Here is an 18,562-nt window from a genome sequence, read left to right as displayed (position 1 = left end):
GACACCCAGACTCGCAGTTCTTTCGCGTGTCTTTAGATGGCACCTACGACGCGCCAGCAACAGGGTTCGTCAGATTAACGTCTTGGAAGTTGGCTAAAGACTTGCATCCCATAATTTACGCTTGGTATGGCAAGCATTTACAGGAGAAAGAATGGATACCCATACCGCTGCTAAAATTCCTTGAAGAGCGTAAACTCCTGAAATACACAGCGCATGAAGCCATACTCTGCCATAGCGCCTTCACTAAATGGTTACCAGAGCAAAACCCCATGGCCCGAATTGTCATAGGAAAGTTCACCCAGGGCGCCAAAGAAGGCGAGAAACACATGCAAAGGCGCCTAATAACAGACGAAGGTGAGTTAAGTTTCCTCATCAAGCGTGCCCATGACCAAGGAACCATGGTGTCCGTGGAGAAGTGGGACTATTTCATAGAAGCCGAGCAAAAAGAACGCAAATGGAATGCTTTATGCTACTACCAGGACCATCGACCGCAGTATTACCATCTGCGTGCCAGCATGCTCGCATATGCGCACATTAACCTATTAGCGATGCTCCTGCGGTTTGACAAAGAAGATATCCCCCGCGTAGCCACGGATTCCCTATACGTGAAACCGCACGTGTTGGAAAAGATGAAGGAATTCTACACTGCCGATGAACTTGCAGAAAGTGGCCAATGGCGCGTCAAAGATGAGGAGATAAGGTCTTGGAGGGCACGTGTAGAATATCACGGCGAGCACACCCAGGGCACCGTAACGCCTACCAAAGAGCCTCTACCTTCAGTTGCCGACCCCATTTCCTACCAACGCTTCTCTTACCTCTACGGTACGGCAGGCAGCGGTAAGACGACGCGTGTGTTAGAACTCTTTCCTAAGATAAAGGTGCTAACGCCAACGCACCGTTTGGAACGAGAACTCTGCAAAATGGGCCACGACGCACAAACCTACCACAGCTTCTTCCGTTGGAATGGCCAAAAGTGGGTACCTGAAGCCATCCACGACATACCTCGGGTGATACTTTGGGATGAGATTTGCACCGTTCCTTTAGAAATCCTGCAGGAGTTCGTAGAGTTCCTTCGCGGGAAATGTCAAGTAATATTCGCCGGAGATCCCTGCCAGCCTCCTCCAATATCCGGAGAAATGCCCCACGAATGGCTAAAGGGGTTCGTAGACCATGCGGAGGAAATTAACACCGACTACCGCAGTAAGGATCAAGTAAGAAACCTGAAAGCGGAATTAAGGGGGCTCAGTGATGCCGAGCAATGCAAGACACTGCGCAAACGCGTACGAGCGAAGAAATACGAGGACTTTCTATACGCCTGGCATCCTAAAGATCTGGTGCTAAGTAGTAAGCGCGCAGCACAGTCTCGCATACAAAAGGATTTGCTAAATATACACCGAGAGCGCTTCCCTACGCATCCCGTACCTGTTTGCTACAAACCCCACGACACCCGCATGCAAAAAAGAGACGTCTGGGTACCTGGTACCGACATCCAACTGCAGAACGCAGTAACGCACGATAAAGCCTGGGTACCCATAGAAAAGGTGGAAAAAATAACCTCCCATCCAGATTTGCGCTTGGGCTATTGCATGACAGTCCACAGCGCGCAAGGGCTTACCATAAAAGAAACCTTATGGATCATAGACCAGCGGCTGTGTTGGAGCAACCTTATCTACACCGCCGTAAGCCGCGTAGAATATGCCAAACAGTTAAAAAGAGCCTGGGGGCCGCAACTGCGCTACGATAAGACGCCAGAGGACATAGCAAAAGAGAACATTGCCAAGAAACTCCTTCGCTACAAGCGGCACGACGAAGAAAAAAATATGATGTTCGACCTATGTGTAGACGACGTCTATAAGAAAGGGGCAAGGTGTGCCAAATGTAACATACCTCTACTATGGAGGTTTGACCCAAATGACGATCAGCAGTTCTCCGTGGATCGTATAAATAATAAACGCTGCAATTGCCGAGGTAACATAAGACTGACATGCCTAGAGGAGTGTAATCGGGCGCGTGGAGCAGCACTACTCTGAGTCTTTGGGGACTATGAGCAGCTCTTCCTTGACAAATCCACGACTTGGGCCATCTAGGTAATACAACACAGGTTGCCCTTCCTTGGTGACGGACTTCGAGATCTCATACGTTTCCAAAGACCAGTTAGGATCAGTGGCTCTCTTACTGCCACCTTCGAGTTCCCCCGGCTGATAGAGGTATCTGACCACTATGTCGCGGGGGAGCTTTTTTTCCTTCAGTCCGACCGCCCTCGAACTTCTGACATAGGACTTGTGCTCCACGTGTTTCTTTTTTATGGCATCCTTGGGTTTCATTCCCGTAGCCCTGGCCGCCTCGTTGTTCAAAGCCGCGATGACCTGGGGGAGCCTCTGAGTCCATTCCCTGTTGCGTTTGGAGGGATCTTCCAGCTCTTTCCAATACTGGTATCCAAAGAGACGCTCGGACTAGGTCTTATTGAATCTTTCGACAATGCTCTGACCCCTGTGGTACTCAGCTTCAGCTCTCCTAATCTTAGTGTCGTGGTCTTTCAGGGTCTTAGTAACCACGCCCATGAACTCTCTCCCCGCATCCACTTGCAGCAGCTTGGGCCATTTCAAGACGCGCTTATAAATCCTACCTAGGGCTTCTGCGACTTCCCCAGAATCCTTGCTTGTTATGGGTTGGGCGTCCTTGTATCTGCTTGCGATGTCAACTACGGTCAAAGCGTATCTATAGGTCTTTTTTCTCACCTTGTCGTGCGGTAAGAAGAGCAAATCCGCCTGATGAACTTCATTGGGGGCATTTACGGTAAAGCTGGGTCTGGGAATGTACTTAGGCACGGGAAGATAAACCTGCCAGAGGGTTTGTTTTTTTTAACCAATTCTTGGCCGTTTCTTCTGATACCCTGGCCGCGGTCGCGAGTTTCTTGATAGCTGACGCTCCTCTCCAATAGCCCTCAGGCCCATAGTAAATCCTTTTGAGTTTGTCCTCTACGCGGCCCATTATATGAATTCCAGGACGAGATTGATCTTGCGCCCGTTAAAATCCACCGTCTTTTCGTCCACCTTAATGGTGATGTTTATGCTTTCTACCAAATTAGACAAGTCATAGCTCAAAGAAATGGGAGTGTATTCTACTGGGTCGAATGGATTACCTTTGGGCAGAAACTTGGACATAAGAGAAGACTTTTCTCCATTGTTGTAACTATGGACTAAATCGCAATAGACTTCGTAAGAGGATGCGACTTTCCATTTCACGGGTATGGCTGTGTCGGTAATCGTCTTGCCCGAGGCACATAATAATGACCCCAATGGGTCAAATTTTCCAAAAGTTACTGAATAGTTTGGCATATTATGTTTGAGGGTCATTTCGTGTGGTAATCCCGTGGTGAGAGTATAACCGCGCTTGGCGAGCTCCTTAGCAAGGGTGATTGGCGTGTAATGTCCATCGGGTAGCGTTACTAGTTGATAACTGCCGGGCCCATAAAGTACGTTGACCATGCCATTGACTAAATTATACCAAGAATTGTACAAAGAGCAACTAACCAACCGAACTTTATGGGCTTTGATGGGAGGATTCAAGTAAGTGGTAAAGTTATTCTTATCGCTTTCCAAAAAGACGATCATATATTACAGGGGACAAGTCCCCTTAGACTAAATAAGCCAAAGCTACGCCTCCCGCCAGCCCTGCGAAGACCAACTCACTATCTTTTTGTTTCTTAGAAGGCTGGTAGTAATTCTTGAACTGAGGCCTTTTTAACCCCGTTAATGCCGCGGGGTGCGCCTGCGCATAAAGCTTAAAGGCGTAGTCTGTATTTTCGAAGTTCTTGTCTGCCTGCATCTTGTCTTGGTAGTTCTTATCCAACCAATCCCTGTAAGCTTGTCTTTTTTCATTCCAAGCTGCCACGTCTCGCTGATATTTCTCCAGCGCTAAGTCGTGTCTCTTCCTTTCGGCGGTTAAATCTCCGCTTTTGTCGCCTCTAACTAATCTATCCAAATACTGACCACCATAATTAGCTCCAGTGAATGCTAAAGCTGCAATAACTCCACCTGCGACCACGCTAGCCATATATATTACACCGTAGGGAGGTACTTTTCCTTCCGTAGGTAATCCTTTACCATGATAGCCCCGCCTACGGCAGCGGTCATCTTAGCAAAATTAGCGAAGCTCCTGCTTGGGTCTTCAGTAAAGTCTTCTTTGAGCACTTTCTTACCTACCCAACCAATACCCGCAACAATGGAAGTAATAATAGCTGCCTCTTCAACAGTTTTCAATAACGCGGTTGACATTATATTACAAAGCGAGAAGGTTATTCCATCACGGGTATTTTGCTTCTAGGCTCCTGCGTCACATGCACGGGTTCTAATTCTACCTTTGGCTTTGCTGCCTTCCATTGTAAATATAGGCTACCTGCTGCTATGATGACTCCCAACGCGCCGATGACGTACCCAGGATTAATAAAGGATTCCTCTTCTTTCTCTTCTACCTTTTCCTTCTTTTTTGCTTTGTTCTTTTTATTCATCTCCGCGAGCTTCTTTCCGGCAGCGACTCTGCCTGGAGACTTAGCCTTGGTAATCTTTTGCTCGGGTTCCTCCGCTTCCATTTATATCTAAGGACTTGAAGGACTTGATAAGTAACTTAATAGGACTTGACTAAGTACTTGAGGCGACCTGGGTAATTCCTGAGGACGACTTGACTAAGTACTTGAGGCGACTTGATCAGGTACCTCAGCAAGTGCTGCCTGGAAGACCTTTTCAACGTCTCTGTCCTTCTTGAAGTCCTTCCAAGATGTTCCAAAGGAACCTAGTACCTCCTTCAAGTCGACATGCTGAGCTACGTGAAGTGCCGCAGAGGCGACTGCCATTAACTTACCGCACTTCAAAGACAACCACCCGCAGGTTATCTTAAGTTCTTGGGCGATGACATAGTCCTCACTTATGTCCTTCCGCAGTTGCTCCACGTCGTCTATGGGCAGCGCAAGTCCAAGTAATTTAGTCGCGAACTTAATGGCGGAATCTGCTACGGCGTCCGTGGTCTTACTTGCAAGGGCGGCCTCGTACCTCTTATGGAACTTCTTAACCTCCTCTTCCAACAACTTATTAACCTGCTCATGGGTAAGTTCCTTGCCTATCATTTCTTTGCACTTCCCAGATCACACCAGGATGTTAAGTTGTTCCTTAAGGTTACTTTCATCTAACTGTGTGGGGACTTCATCTATCAGCTGCTCCATCTCCATATATGTTAACATCATACGGAAACCTCAAAGAGAAGATCATTTTGGAATGTTGGTGCGTTTTTAAATGCCGCATGTATTCGTGTAACTGTTCCTTGGATATCTCACCGCCGTAGTCGCTTAGGATGGTTTCCAGATCAGACTTGCTCGGAGTATAAAATACGACAAGTGAACCTATGTTTTCCCTGAAGGGCTTAGAGACGCTGGTAAGCTGCTGGGAAAGCAACCAAACGCTAATATTGTCATGTCTGCAGCTAAAGGCGAGTTTAACGAGCTCCGACGTGCGTCGTTTTACGTCGTCCCCGCAGGCAATGTCGTCCAGTATGAGGAGGGTTTGCGTATCTTTAGGGAATTGTTTGTGCCAAAACTTAAGATGCCCAGATAACTCATTAGGGTCTAAGATATCTACGAAGAAATCGTCATCTTTCACTCCTATGCCCGTCCAGGTGCGGTTATTTACGTAGGTGGGGCAGAGCAGCACGATATAGTCGAAGCGGTATCTAAAGGGTCCTAATAGCTGCTCTACCACGAACTGGGTCTTTCCGCAGCCGGTGGGTCCTACTATCAGAGCGTTACAAGGAATATGGTTCGGATCCATTGTATATATGGAGCCCGTGGAAGCAGTCAAAGCAATGGTTAACGTCGTTAAAGAAAAGTCAGACCTGGAGAGGACGGTCGAAATGCAAAGGGAGGAGATAGACCGGCTGAATGAACGCGTAAAGGAGCTATATGAGGAAATGTGCGGCCTAAAGCGCGCAGAACGGTTTGGCGCTTTCATAACGATGGCAACGTGGGCCAAGGAGTCAGTCGTGGACTTCATGCACTACCCAATCTAATGTTAAGAGCTCCAAGAAAAACCCCCTCAGAATGTTAAGATATGGTTAAGACTTTGTTAAGGAAGGTCGGAAACTATTTCAAAAGATGCCCCAGAATGTTAAATGGAGGTTAAAATATTGTTAAGTATATATGGACTGCTTGAAATGTAAGAAGGTATTTAGTACCAAACAAAGACTGCAATACCATGTTTGGCATGGAGTTTGCACAAAGGAGCCAATCAGTAAGGCCTGCAATGACTGTAACAGGGAGTTCAGTACCTTACAGAAACTACAGCAGCATGTTAAGAAGGGCGTTTGCCGTAGGACAACAGAATGTAGTTATTGTGCTAAGGTTCTTAGTAGCCGCCAACGTTTACTAACGCATAAGAAAAAACATGAAAGGACATACCGATACCTTTCAGAGAAGTACGATCTGGAAGGAGTGGATTGTTACCAATGCGGCGATCTGATGAGTCGTTGTGAACATAGAGATGATTACCTAAGGAATCAAATAGACTACTTTAGGAAGATAAGCAGGACATTACCCCGCTTTGATACATTAGAAGGTGTCCCATGGACTAACAGGGAACATTGGAGGCAGCAGTGTGCGACCTGTGGATGCGTAAGAGAGGAGGAACACATATTCAACTGTCTCTTAACAAGAATTTAACCACACCTTAACATTCTGAGGCATCTTTTGAAATAGTTTCCGGCCTTCCTTAACAAGAATTTAACCACACCTTAACATTCTGAGGCGGTTTCTGACAAGGATATATGATAGCCTACGCAGCAGCCTTTCTTGGAGGATTCCTAATCGCCCTTTCAATATATGGACTGTATTACGTGCGAACCCCCTGCAGATTGCATAATTCCCAAACCTAAGACGAGAAAAAAATACACCTGCCTTCATTGTGGCAGTGCATTTCTTAATCATAAATGTCCAAAGGCGCAACCTACGAATGCAGAGGACTCTCAGGCTCATACTTGACTACATCAAATACCCACCTGCCATCCCTCTTACCATGACTCATAACATGGGTAACGTCCTGCCCTTCGATGGCGTACCTTATCCTATCAGGCGCCCAAAGGGTGTATATTCTTTTTTTATTCTTTAAGACCAAACGCAGGCGGTCGATGTCTTCAAAGACCACGTAATTCTTTATCTCGTAAATCTCCCCCACCACCAAATCCCTCCAGTGCGTTTGTATGAACTTTAACTCGTTAAATTTATCCTTGTCCATATATTCTATGAAATATCTTTAAGTGTGTTGCCAAAGTCTCACTGGTTTTAAAGACCTTACAGCACCACCTACAGGGAATTCGTAGGTGTTCAGAATACGCAGTGATGGCGCGACAGATTTCGTCGTAGTCGCTGCTTATAAGCACCTTATAGCCGTTTTCTTCATACCTCTGTAAGAGTAGTTGCTGATCCTCAGATAGCCTGCCGTTGCCTTTCGGGGTCTTCAGCTCTATACAGAAACCGCGGTAATGGGTGTGCGCATTCAAAATGAGCAGGTCGGGTTGACCGCGTTGGTAGCCCTTCTGCCAGCACTTTATGCGCTTTCCATCCGAGTCCTGCAGTTCGCCTAGACCAGGGGTTACGAGCATTTGGGGGTAGAATCTGCGGATGTAATCAACCACTTTCTTATGTAAGTCAAATTCATTTTCGATCTTAAAGACCAACTTGTTTGGACTGTCAAAGCGCTTTTCCATTGCATACTTACCCACCTTTCTTAGCGCGGGAAGAACGTCTTCGAAGACCCAATCCTGAAATGCCTCTGCTGTTGGCAGCTTGGAGCTAAATATTAGCTTGTACAACCCGGGCTCGGAAATGAACACGGAATGTGGCTGCGCAGTAAAGGAGCGGTGATTCGAAGGCCCTTGCAAATCAACCCATTTTTTCTGGTACTTTTCAGGAACGTGAACTCTAATTGCGTCTCTGGGACGCTCGTAACCCAGCGCTAGCGCCACTTCCTTTGCTTTGAAGTATAGTTTGTCGCCTTGCACTACGCATTGCAGTTTCGTTTCGTTGTTTTCAAATACGCGAAGCATCGTATATTTGAGAAATATTTTAACTTTTTAATATGCAACGCTTTTTAGCTGATTCATTTCTACGCTCAGTTGCGCGTCAGACACGACGAAGACATACGCGTTTATCTTATCGCCGTCGCCCGCACTGGTGTTCTTGGTGCGCTTGATCTCCAATGTTATGCCGTCTTGAGTGTTGACCAGCCGCAAGCCCTGACCATGCAGGTCTTCGTCGTTCGTCGTGCGCATATCGATCCACAGCGCGTACTTATCCTTAAAGAATTCCTCGGGGCTAATTTGGTCGCCAAACTTGCGCATGGCCTCTCTGTATACGTCTGCGGGCTTTATCCCCTGGGAGTAGACCTTGTTTGGAACGCCGTTTATGTTGACCCCTACGTTAGTAATGTTGGGGTTATGGAAGGCTTCGGAGTCGCGCTTACCAGCCTCGTAGGGTTTGGCGAACACCAACATCAGCCCCGTGAGACTTCTTCGGGGGAGGTTAATACTTTGGTTAATAACCTCATCCGTCTTATCCAAGAAGCTGAACGTCTTGTACATTACTACGTGGTCGTAAAGGAATGCCTTGCCGGAGCTGTATTCCATGCCAGCGCTGCGTGCCAACTCTTCACTGTACACGGTCTCGTACTGCAGCTCTAAGTTGGTAACGGAATAGGGGTGAACGGCTCCACTAATTGCGGTGGACATCTCTCCAAGGATGTTGGTCGTATCGGCCAAGGTTACTTCGAACTGTAACTCACTTAGCTGCCTTAGGTAATACACGCCATGACTCGTAATCACTTCGAAGTCCAACGGGATGACATACTTGCTACCATAGGCCGTCTTTATTCGCTTCGCATCTGCTACTGCGGTTTCTCCGCTGGAGTCCGTGGGCTGCGTCTTAACAGGCGTGCGGACCTTACGCAGGATGAGACTACCAATTCCTTGTTCTATCCTTTGCGCGCGGTCGAAGGCTGTTAACCATAGGTCCCTATAGGTGGTATACAGATCGTACCTATTTAAGTCCAGCAAGGATTCCCCGGCAAACTTAATTCTCATCTTAGAGACAAGGTTGCGGCCCACGTTATTGACGCAACACCTTTCATCCACAGTGCTGGGCTGCACCGCTAGGTCAAACCTTAACGCCTAGGTGCCGGGTACCAACACTAGGTTATCCGTTAGGCGGGGTACGCTTACGTACAGCGTCTCCCCCGGCTTTGCGCTGGATGGCGTGAATGTGACCCGGTGAAAGGTGCGTTCTGCTTTCAGCCCGCCAACCTGCTTAGGTAATACGTTGGGGTTTAACTTTGAGCTTATCATATATAATGGCGGCAGAAGGAACGACTTATGGTCCTCAAGAAGGAACGGATTTTGGCCCCACCACTGAAGAAGGCCAAATCGATATTAACGACGAAGAATACAAGTCTTTACTTCCTGATGACAACGTAGACGGACGGAGATTTTTTGACAGGCTAAGACTCAAATATGGCAACAGCAGGGCCCGCGATGCTCTGCGCTCTTTAAAAAATAAATTTAAGTCTAAAAACCCCGACAAACCCGTCCCAGAGTATCTAGAAATGGAAGACTTACATCTCACGGACGTAAAAACTGAAATGTTAAGAGAAGTCATTGACACCGTAAGGCAGCGATATCCTACCGCAAATCTGGCTCTTTTAGAGTTCCAAGTAGGAGATAAAGGCCAAATCCAAGTTCGATACGCAGGTAGAGAAAAATGGTACAACTTTTATCAAAGAAAGGAGTCTACCTTACTTAACAATGGCCTTTCGAAAGAAATAACGGCAGCATTGGGAACTCCTAACCTAACGCTATTGTCTACCTTGAGTAAAAAGGAAACTACGAGGCTCCAAGAAGAATTTCTTAAGAGCGTCAAAATGCCACGCACGTACTAAAGCAAGCCTTGAATCTATGAACGCATTACTTAATGAACAACAAGAAAAACTCCGACAATTAGAAACCACTGAAGAGGAAAAGAGCGAAGAACTCAAAAAGCTTCCACCAAATAGTGACGCGACTGGAGGCTTGGTGAGTTACTTACGAAACGCAAAAGCCGAAAAGGAAGCACTTCAAAAGGAAATACAGGAAAATAAGGTAACCATTAACGACCTTACGCGACAACTCGACGAAGCAACCAAGGAAGGGGGTAATATCGATAGTCACTTCAAAGCCGTCCAGGAGGAAAACCAAGCATTGCAGGGGCGTATAGAAGAATTGGAAGACGAATTCATGAAGCAAAGTAGGTTGACCACTGAAAGCCATGTCGCCGAAATTGCAGACTTTAGAGCTAGGCTTTCTAAGCTGTTGGAAGAAAAAAGCACCGCAAGAAATCAGCTAAGGGCTGCTTTGAATGAATCGGCGGGAAAAGACGCAGAACTACAGCGCTTAGGAAAAGAATTGATGGAGTTTGTTGACAGAGAAAGGCAAGTAATGGCGGACAAGGCAGTGGCGGAGGAACGAATACGACAACTTCAACAGGCCGTCGAAGACTTGGAGGGGCAAATAGAGCGGCAGCAGGAAATAAGTAATGACCAAACTCGTCCCGAAGAAGAAAGGGAAGCAGCCCAAAGGGAATTAGAGGCTCTTCAGGAAAGACTGGTGGAATTGCGTACGCAAAGAGAAGGCCTGGAACGGGAGCTGGGGCTTACCACCAAGGAAAAGATAAAAAAGCTCCTGGTGAAGTATGGTATTCCGCTGGCATTTGCGGTCGCTATTTCGAGCGTAGTAGGAGTAATCCTATCCGCGCTTAAGGCTACGGGCGCAGGCGTAAAGAAATTAGGCAATGGGCTGACGGACTTGGGAAAAAAGATGGCAGCCGGCTTGCCTGGGCTGCTTGGTAGCGTTCTTGGCCTGGTGCTTAAGACCGGCGGAGAACTGTTGAAGTTCGTGGGGAATAACATTTGGATATTAGTCGTGGCTATTGGGGTGGTCCTCCTGAAGAAGATGAAGGGTTAGCCTTCTCATCGGGCGGTGCCCTGCTTTGAGGATAATGAAAGACAGTATTAGCGCCGCCCTGGTAATTTGGAACCAACGGCAACACACTCATGGTAGAAATGGGCTTATGACTCCAGGCTGCATTAGCGGGCCTGCAACCTATGCGATTTATTCCAAACTTGCCGTCATCAGAAGTGACTTGCAACTTAGCATATTTACAATTGGCTAGCATATGAAAAGTCACTGGCGTTAGGTCTTCAGTGGACCCAGTGTAGGGCTCCATCGAAAAATGGGTAACTTTCCTGGTGTTCGTTGAAGTTCGATAAGGAAGCAGGGGCTTATTATTTTCATCGATAAGCCTAAACCCCACATTCGCATGCGTATTTGCATTAATGCTAATAGTGCAAATGACCAATGCAGTGCCCCCAACTTCAACCCACAGTCCAACGTCATGCCAAGCGCCGTTGTCATATCCTTCTTCATCTAAGCGGTGGGTATAGCGCGTTTCCCTCACGTATGGATTCATATATTTAAAGGCTCATCACCGTCAAAGCGCTGATGGTCATGTGGTTATAGACAATATTCCTTTGATTTTCTATGCTATTTATGCAAACGCTCCCGGAGTCATCTACGCGCATTTGTAGCTTCACTTTCCCGTGGCAGTCGGCAACTAGGTGAAAAATCCAAACGGAAAGATTCTCAGAGCTATTCGTTGGCGGCTCTACTGAGAAATGCGTAGGCTCTCTGTTGTTCGTCTTCGCGCGCATGGGCTGTAATACTCCATTGTCGTCGCAGAAACGAAATCCTACATTCGCACTGCTAACGGCCCCCAAAGAAATGCTGCATAATATCAACTTCTTTCCGGAGTAGTTTAAATCCACGGACATCCCCGTGACATCAACCCAAGCCGCCTGGGTGTATTTTTTCTCGCCTGTGTAAGTCGTATAGACACAATCTACTCCAGCTACGTAGGGGTTGTTCATCGCCATATATAATAACTCAGACCAACGCCTGCGGCGGCTAAGCCGGCCTTTAGCAGGTTATGGTCATATTCCTCAGGTATGGTTGGTAACGCAAGAAATATGCTTTGATGGTTTCTTAACTACGGGTAGCTTCGTTTCGTGTGATTTTTTTGGCTTCTCTACGAAGTGAGGAATGCCCTTGGTCATGTCAGAGTTCACGTCATTCACCCCAAACTTCATATCCTTAGTAGCTCGTTGAAGTTTGTTGTTGTATCCTACTACAGAGCCAGTATTTATAGATAAATTACTGGGCATTAACCAACAACCCGGGGCTACTGCATAGTCCAACCTCGCCTTAGAATTTTGTATAGCTAGTTGGTAACGCTGTACGCCCTTGTTAATGTCGCCCTCCAAGATTGAACTTTCGAATAAGATCAAGGCTTCGGCTCGCGTCTCTTCTGCGGCGCCCGTATTTCCAATTATGCTTCATCGGGTATTTACCTGAGCTCCAAGGATAGAATACACGTAAGCTTCTATGCTGCGGTTCAAACGGGCAAGGCCGGCTCTAGTTAGTCCTTTACCTTCTGGGGGTATGAAATTAAGATATTGCTTTGTTTGCTCGTCGTTGGTAATCTTAATAATCAGTGGATTGGCCCCTGCATACTTACCACCCTCGTCTTTGAACAGAGGTCCGTCTCTGACTTCCTTAGTGGTCTTGGCATTTGGTTCAAAGAAGGTGCTACTGTCGTGAGTTTCTTTATGATACCCAGTGTTCCATCGTAGATTCAATGCATGAACTTCCTTATCACTTAGCTCGTGTCCACCAATCCCCCAATAAGCCCAAATATGTCCCAAACCATTGTTAGCACCGGCAGTACATCTAAAATCCTTCCCTACAACACCGAACTCCTTACAAAGCCTGTTATAGGCTGGAACGTCGTATTTGTTATCTCTTGGATAGAACGCAGCATCTCCTGGTAACGCAGTAACACCCATCTCATGCAGTATTCTTCTAACCGTGAAGTGAAAATGAAACATAAATATTGAATTCTTCATCAAGTTTGCACTTACACCACAGCCGCCAGTGGCACACCAAACCGCAAAGTTTAGTTGCTGCGGCCAATAACGCATGTTAGGACCACTTAACCATTCATGAGATTCCTTAGCGGTGGTATGAACAATGGGCACGTTTTTGAAGATATCTCGCACCTTTAACGGAAAGGAATGGTTGTTAGAGATCCGCATGTTCAACGTTAGGTCCAAGCTTGGATGTTCATTAAACGTAACTGCGGGTATCGGATAAGTACTGGTACCAAGCAATAATTCCTTTGACCAACCTTGCACGGGTTTAGGCTTATGCGGTAAGATCTTAGGATGCTTCAGCTGAGAATCTATCTGATCGACCAGCGTAGGTTTCAAATCCTCATTGCTGTACACCCTAGAGCCGTTATAGTAAATACCATCGGGTCTTCTTTCGAACTTACTAGGGTCTGCATGTGGAAACATCTTCCTAAAGGCCCTCCAATTCCAGTAATCCCTGTTGTCGTGATGTGGCTGCTCCTCAATATCATTCCCAAAAGCGTCGTACATTAGTATATATAATGGATGTTATACCATCAGCACCTCCACTTTATCCTGAACTTTCCAAAGAGGGTCCTAACGAATTAAACGCGGAAAACTTTAGGCTCAACAAAGCAAATTTAATCCTGGCTTACTTGGAAGGGCAGGCAAAACACTACGAAAAAGTTAGGAAGAAATACGTCAGAGCCCGGACTACGCTACATAAGATTTCGATAACTTCAGGGATCCATTTCTGTTGTGTTAACGGGCTCAGGCGTTGCTACTTCGTTTACTGGACCGGGAATAATTGTTGGAGTCCCTTTGGCCGGCGTTGGGGCAACCTGTGGTATTATTTCTGCTGTTGCCACGGGTATTATGAAAAAGCTATCCACGAAAATATCCAAGCATGACACGACAATAGCTCTGTCTAGGGCTAAAGTAAATACCATTACCGACCTTGTTTCAAAGGCTTTGCGTGACAGAAAGATAGACGACGTAGAATTCTTGCTTATCTTATCCGAAGAGGAAAAGTACGAGAAATTAAAGACGGACATAAGGAATAAAAAAACAGTCGTAAAAGATCTTTCCGAGGAATCTCGCAAAAAGATCTACCAAGAAGCGAAAGAAGAGCTTCAAAGAAAGCTTGCTCAGTAAATATTTACTTTGAAAAAAGCGTGACAGGATTCTATTTACATATTGAACGCCGTTCATATGCAAATTAGTTTCTTACATTCCATTTCCCCCTGTGTACTTTTCAAATTTAAAAGTGAAAGCGCTGGTTGCTATGAGGAAGAGGAATGTTGGCGTTGCTATGTGATGTCATCGCCTGGGAATCCATCCCAAGATGGGGTGGTTGGGGTCGATTTCGTGAAATATTTCGTAGATTACGTCAGGGTAATAAGGAATATCCTTATCCAGCCGACAAAACATTCACTCGGCTTTTGTCATATCAGAAACCTCGGGAATAGACTTACCGGTAATTTCAGACAAAAGATAAGGAATAGCTTTGTAATATTTCCCTAGCTTTAATTTTTTCAGCGTTTTCCGTAGACTTTGTGGGGTTGGCTCTTCTAAGTGGTCTATGATTTTCTTCTTTACTTCGTTGTCTAAATATACCGGTCGATAACCTTGGATATGACTCATCTAGTCCCTAAAGTATTTTATTCTCTTATAAGGTGTTTTCTTACGACCTCCATTAGCGTAATATTGCTCTTTGGTAGCATTTGTACGGCATTACGAATATCCTTACCACACTCGTAACACTGTGCTGACGTGTCGTCTTCTATTTGCATTTTCTTACCACAACAAATATACTTATTTGGCTTAGTAGGTACAAACTTGGGTTTCAAGCACTTTACACAGAAATCATAAGCAAACTCTTTACATTCATGCATATATAAAACAAATATTTTAACTTAATACATAGATTTCGCAAGCACAGCAGCAGTAAGGGAATCATCGCGTGGGTGATACCCGCTGCGGACGCATACATTTAGAGGGGACTGAAACGCAGGTAATACCCGTGAAATTCGATTCTTAGTAACTTGGATTTCGCGAGTCCCCCTTACTGCTGCTCACTTAACTCTCGCTACTCTTTGTAACAAAGAAATTTCGTTGCACGCAAAGTGGTAAAACGAAAAACATGCGCTCTGTAACTTACGACGCAAATATGTTGGGAGAAAATGTTTCACCATTTCGTGACGGATAATGACGTTAACGCACTTTTAGGAAGGGTTTATAATTTGCTATTCAGAGTGTCAGTATACACTGATTCTTATCACTGATTCAGCTGTTCGACTTGTGAGCCTTCGTATTGTTGGTCTGCGGTGCTGCGAAGAAGAGGGTAGAGAGGGGAAAGGCAACACCGCATCGTCCATTCAAAAAGCATGTCGCAGTCACGATCACAGCACAGTACGTGCATCCCGTGATTTGAGAAGGGGTTGGCACGTTCCACCAACGTCTGGTGGCCCCACGTCTGGTGGCCCCACACCTCTTGTGGCCCATGCCCCATTTTCTCCGCGGCAATACAACCTGTGATTACGAAACTTGGCAGGGATGTAGTCACGTGCCCTGTCAGTCACCCCAACGATTTTGGGTGTTTGACGTCACATATCACGTGACTTGCTAAGATAACATTATCGCCAGTTTTTGAAATAAACCTTTTTTTGATGTTATTGCAGTGAAGTGTTTTGGTACATTGAAAAAAACAAAAAACTTAAAAATTTATATTAAAATGTTGTAATTTATAAGGGGATTTTGTTGGAAAAGCCCCGGTAAGGATTTCTTTATCTTTCCATATTCATAAAAAGGTAAAGGTAAAGCGTCCTTATTTTACGTCGGTCGTAATAGTCGTTGACTAATTAACTTGCTGAAGCCGAAGGTGCGTTCATTTCGCCCCCCTCTTTCCATCAGTGCTCCGTTTTAAGGGTATTTAAAGCTAAATTAAGCTACACGGAAAGGAAAGAAGTCGAAACAAGGATGTGTGGTCACTGAATCGAAGTCAAACCTCTTGTAAAGAATATCGCGCACTAACCAACAGGGGCAGCGGAAGCTGAAAATCTTTGGGGCGGGGGGGGGGGGGGGGGGGCACTGAAATATTATATTTAACGCTATGTGATAATAACCGCAATTTTGAGAACCAATCATAATAATAATAATAATAATAATAACAATAATAATAATAATAATAACAATAATAATAATAATAATAACAATAATAATAATAATAATAACAATAATAATAATAATAAATAAATATTATAACTTTATTGACAATAATAATTAACTAATAATTAACTATAATATGAGATGTGATAAGAATATTGCTATAATTATTTTTAAAAAAGAAGAGAGATTATGAATATAAAATAACAAATATATGTAATAATCCTTATATATCTATGGAGACATATTTGTAAAATAAATGAATAGCTCAAAACACGAGTCCTGCAGCTCTTCACACTAATATAATACTATATTAAAACTATACATTAGTTATTAAAATCTAAATATTAATAATAATAATAATAACAATAATAATAATAATGAAAATAGTAATAATGAAAACTTTATTGAGTTTTTTCTAAATACAATCGTAGATTTCGCTACGTTTAGGTAATTTACAATAGTGGCTACTTGAATCGAATACAAAATGTGACAAATGACAAAAAGAAAAAGAAAAAGAAAATGAAGACTATCAATGCTACATTAACTCAGGACTCTTCCATTCTTTGTCCTGCAGCAGAAAATATAATATGATGATCTAAACGCAATATTTATTAACTTTCTGATGATGTAGAGGCGATCATTGTTATTGAAATCAAGGTCTTCTAACATGTTGATAAAATTAGCAGAATCATTATCGAATACACCAAGTGCACTGACGGATAGGTTAGCGAAGACTACATTTTTATACTGATTTTAATAATAATAATAATAATAATAACAACAACAACAACAAAAAATAATAATAATAACAACAATAATAATAATAATAACAATAATAATAATAATAACAATAATAATAATAATAACAATAATAATAATAATAACAATAATAATAATAATAACAATAACCAGACGCACCTGATATCGGACCCTCTTTTTTCTAGTTACACCTAGAGAGCTGTAACTGGGCAATTTTGTAACCCTTGACTAGGGGAATATGTGAGCAAAGTTTAGTGAGTAGAGGTGGATATGTGTGGGAGATAGGAATTTTAAAAGACCGAAAAATAACACCGGAGGCCAACTTTGAGCCCTAATAACTTTTGTCGGCGACCAGTTATGAGCTTAATTTTAGTTGCCTGCTATTCTTCGTCTCAAGGGCTTGAAAATGATATATAAGACAGCTTACAAAAAAACAACAATAGTGTTAATTTTGAGCGCCAAAAAATCGGGGAGATGTAGCACTATGTACTAAGGGAATGGAACATCAAAATCAAACCTCATTTTTTGCTGACTAGGGTTTGACCTAACTTCTTAGTTTTAAATCCGATTCACACCAAAGTTGCACCGAGCATTACTTAGGGTAGGGTCTTTCGAACAGTTGTGTTTGAATTTAGTTCTATGCGCATGCGCGGAATATGGAAAAGGTCCAAATCTCAGCAAAATTCACAGAGACATTTTGCACACTTCTTTTCAAGTTAAGCTAACGGAAATCATAATACTAAGAGATCTGATCAAGAATGTTAACAATCAAAAACCTCATTAAATTTAATTGCGTTTTGACGGACTTGTGATTTTTTGATTTCCTCACCTCAGCAAAAAAGGACCTCAATCTATAGTCTGCAGTTTTCTTTCAAAACGTTATTTTATCATTTGGTCGGTAATATTCCGTACTCTATCATTATAGCAAAAGAATGATTTTGGTTTTGTAGTAGAATGTTAGAGTTAAGGCATCACGTGACCCAAGAAACCAATAAAGGCCAAAGACAGCAAAGACAGATGAGTATGGAATTATTACATAAAATTCGGCAAATTAAACCAGTTGCATAGTGAAATAACTAATGCATGTGATAGTTATCGGCGTTTTCGTTCTTCTTCAAAAGAATTCAAGATCTAAGTACACAATGCGCATGCGCTGTGATTTTTAGAGTACATTTTATAATAAAAATCGTAGCACTCGCGCATGCGCAGATAAAACCCCGAAACTTTGCAACTTACTAGGTAGAAAGAAGATCTTTCGTCTCTATCTAAAATATGTAATATATAGTAAAATTAAACATCTATCAACAACGTTTTTTTCAAAAACCGTATGCGCATGCGCAGATTAGGAAAAGCCTACCCATGATTCTTTAGCTGTTATAGTGTGTAATGTGTATTACAAGAATCGAATTAGAACCATTAGGTGTTGAGAAATGGCAGCCAATACAAATTATAAAAACTAATTTATTTTCTAAAATTAATAAATTACTATAAAATATCCTCTCCTTTTGTCATATAACGAATCACGTATTGTAGAATGAATAGACTTTCGGTTTTTCCCACTTAGTGGTTACCCTATTTTTAAATTTAAAGAAATAACTAAATAA

The sequence above is a fragment of the Actinia tenebrosa genome, unplaced genomic scaffold (assembly GCF_029948245.1).
Source record: "Actinia tenebrosa isolate PJP-AT-01 unplaced genomic scaffold, QUT_ActTen_1.0 PGA_scaffold3__52_contigs__length_22856419, whole genome shotgun sequence".
Classification (NCBI taxonomy): domain Eukaryota; kingdom Metazoa; phylum Cnidaria; class Anthozoa; order Actiniaria; family Actiniidae; genus Actinia; species Actinia tenebrosa.
The sequence above is the reverse complement of the archived record's forward strand: the minus strand, read 5'-3'. Positions refer to the sequence as shown.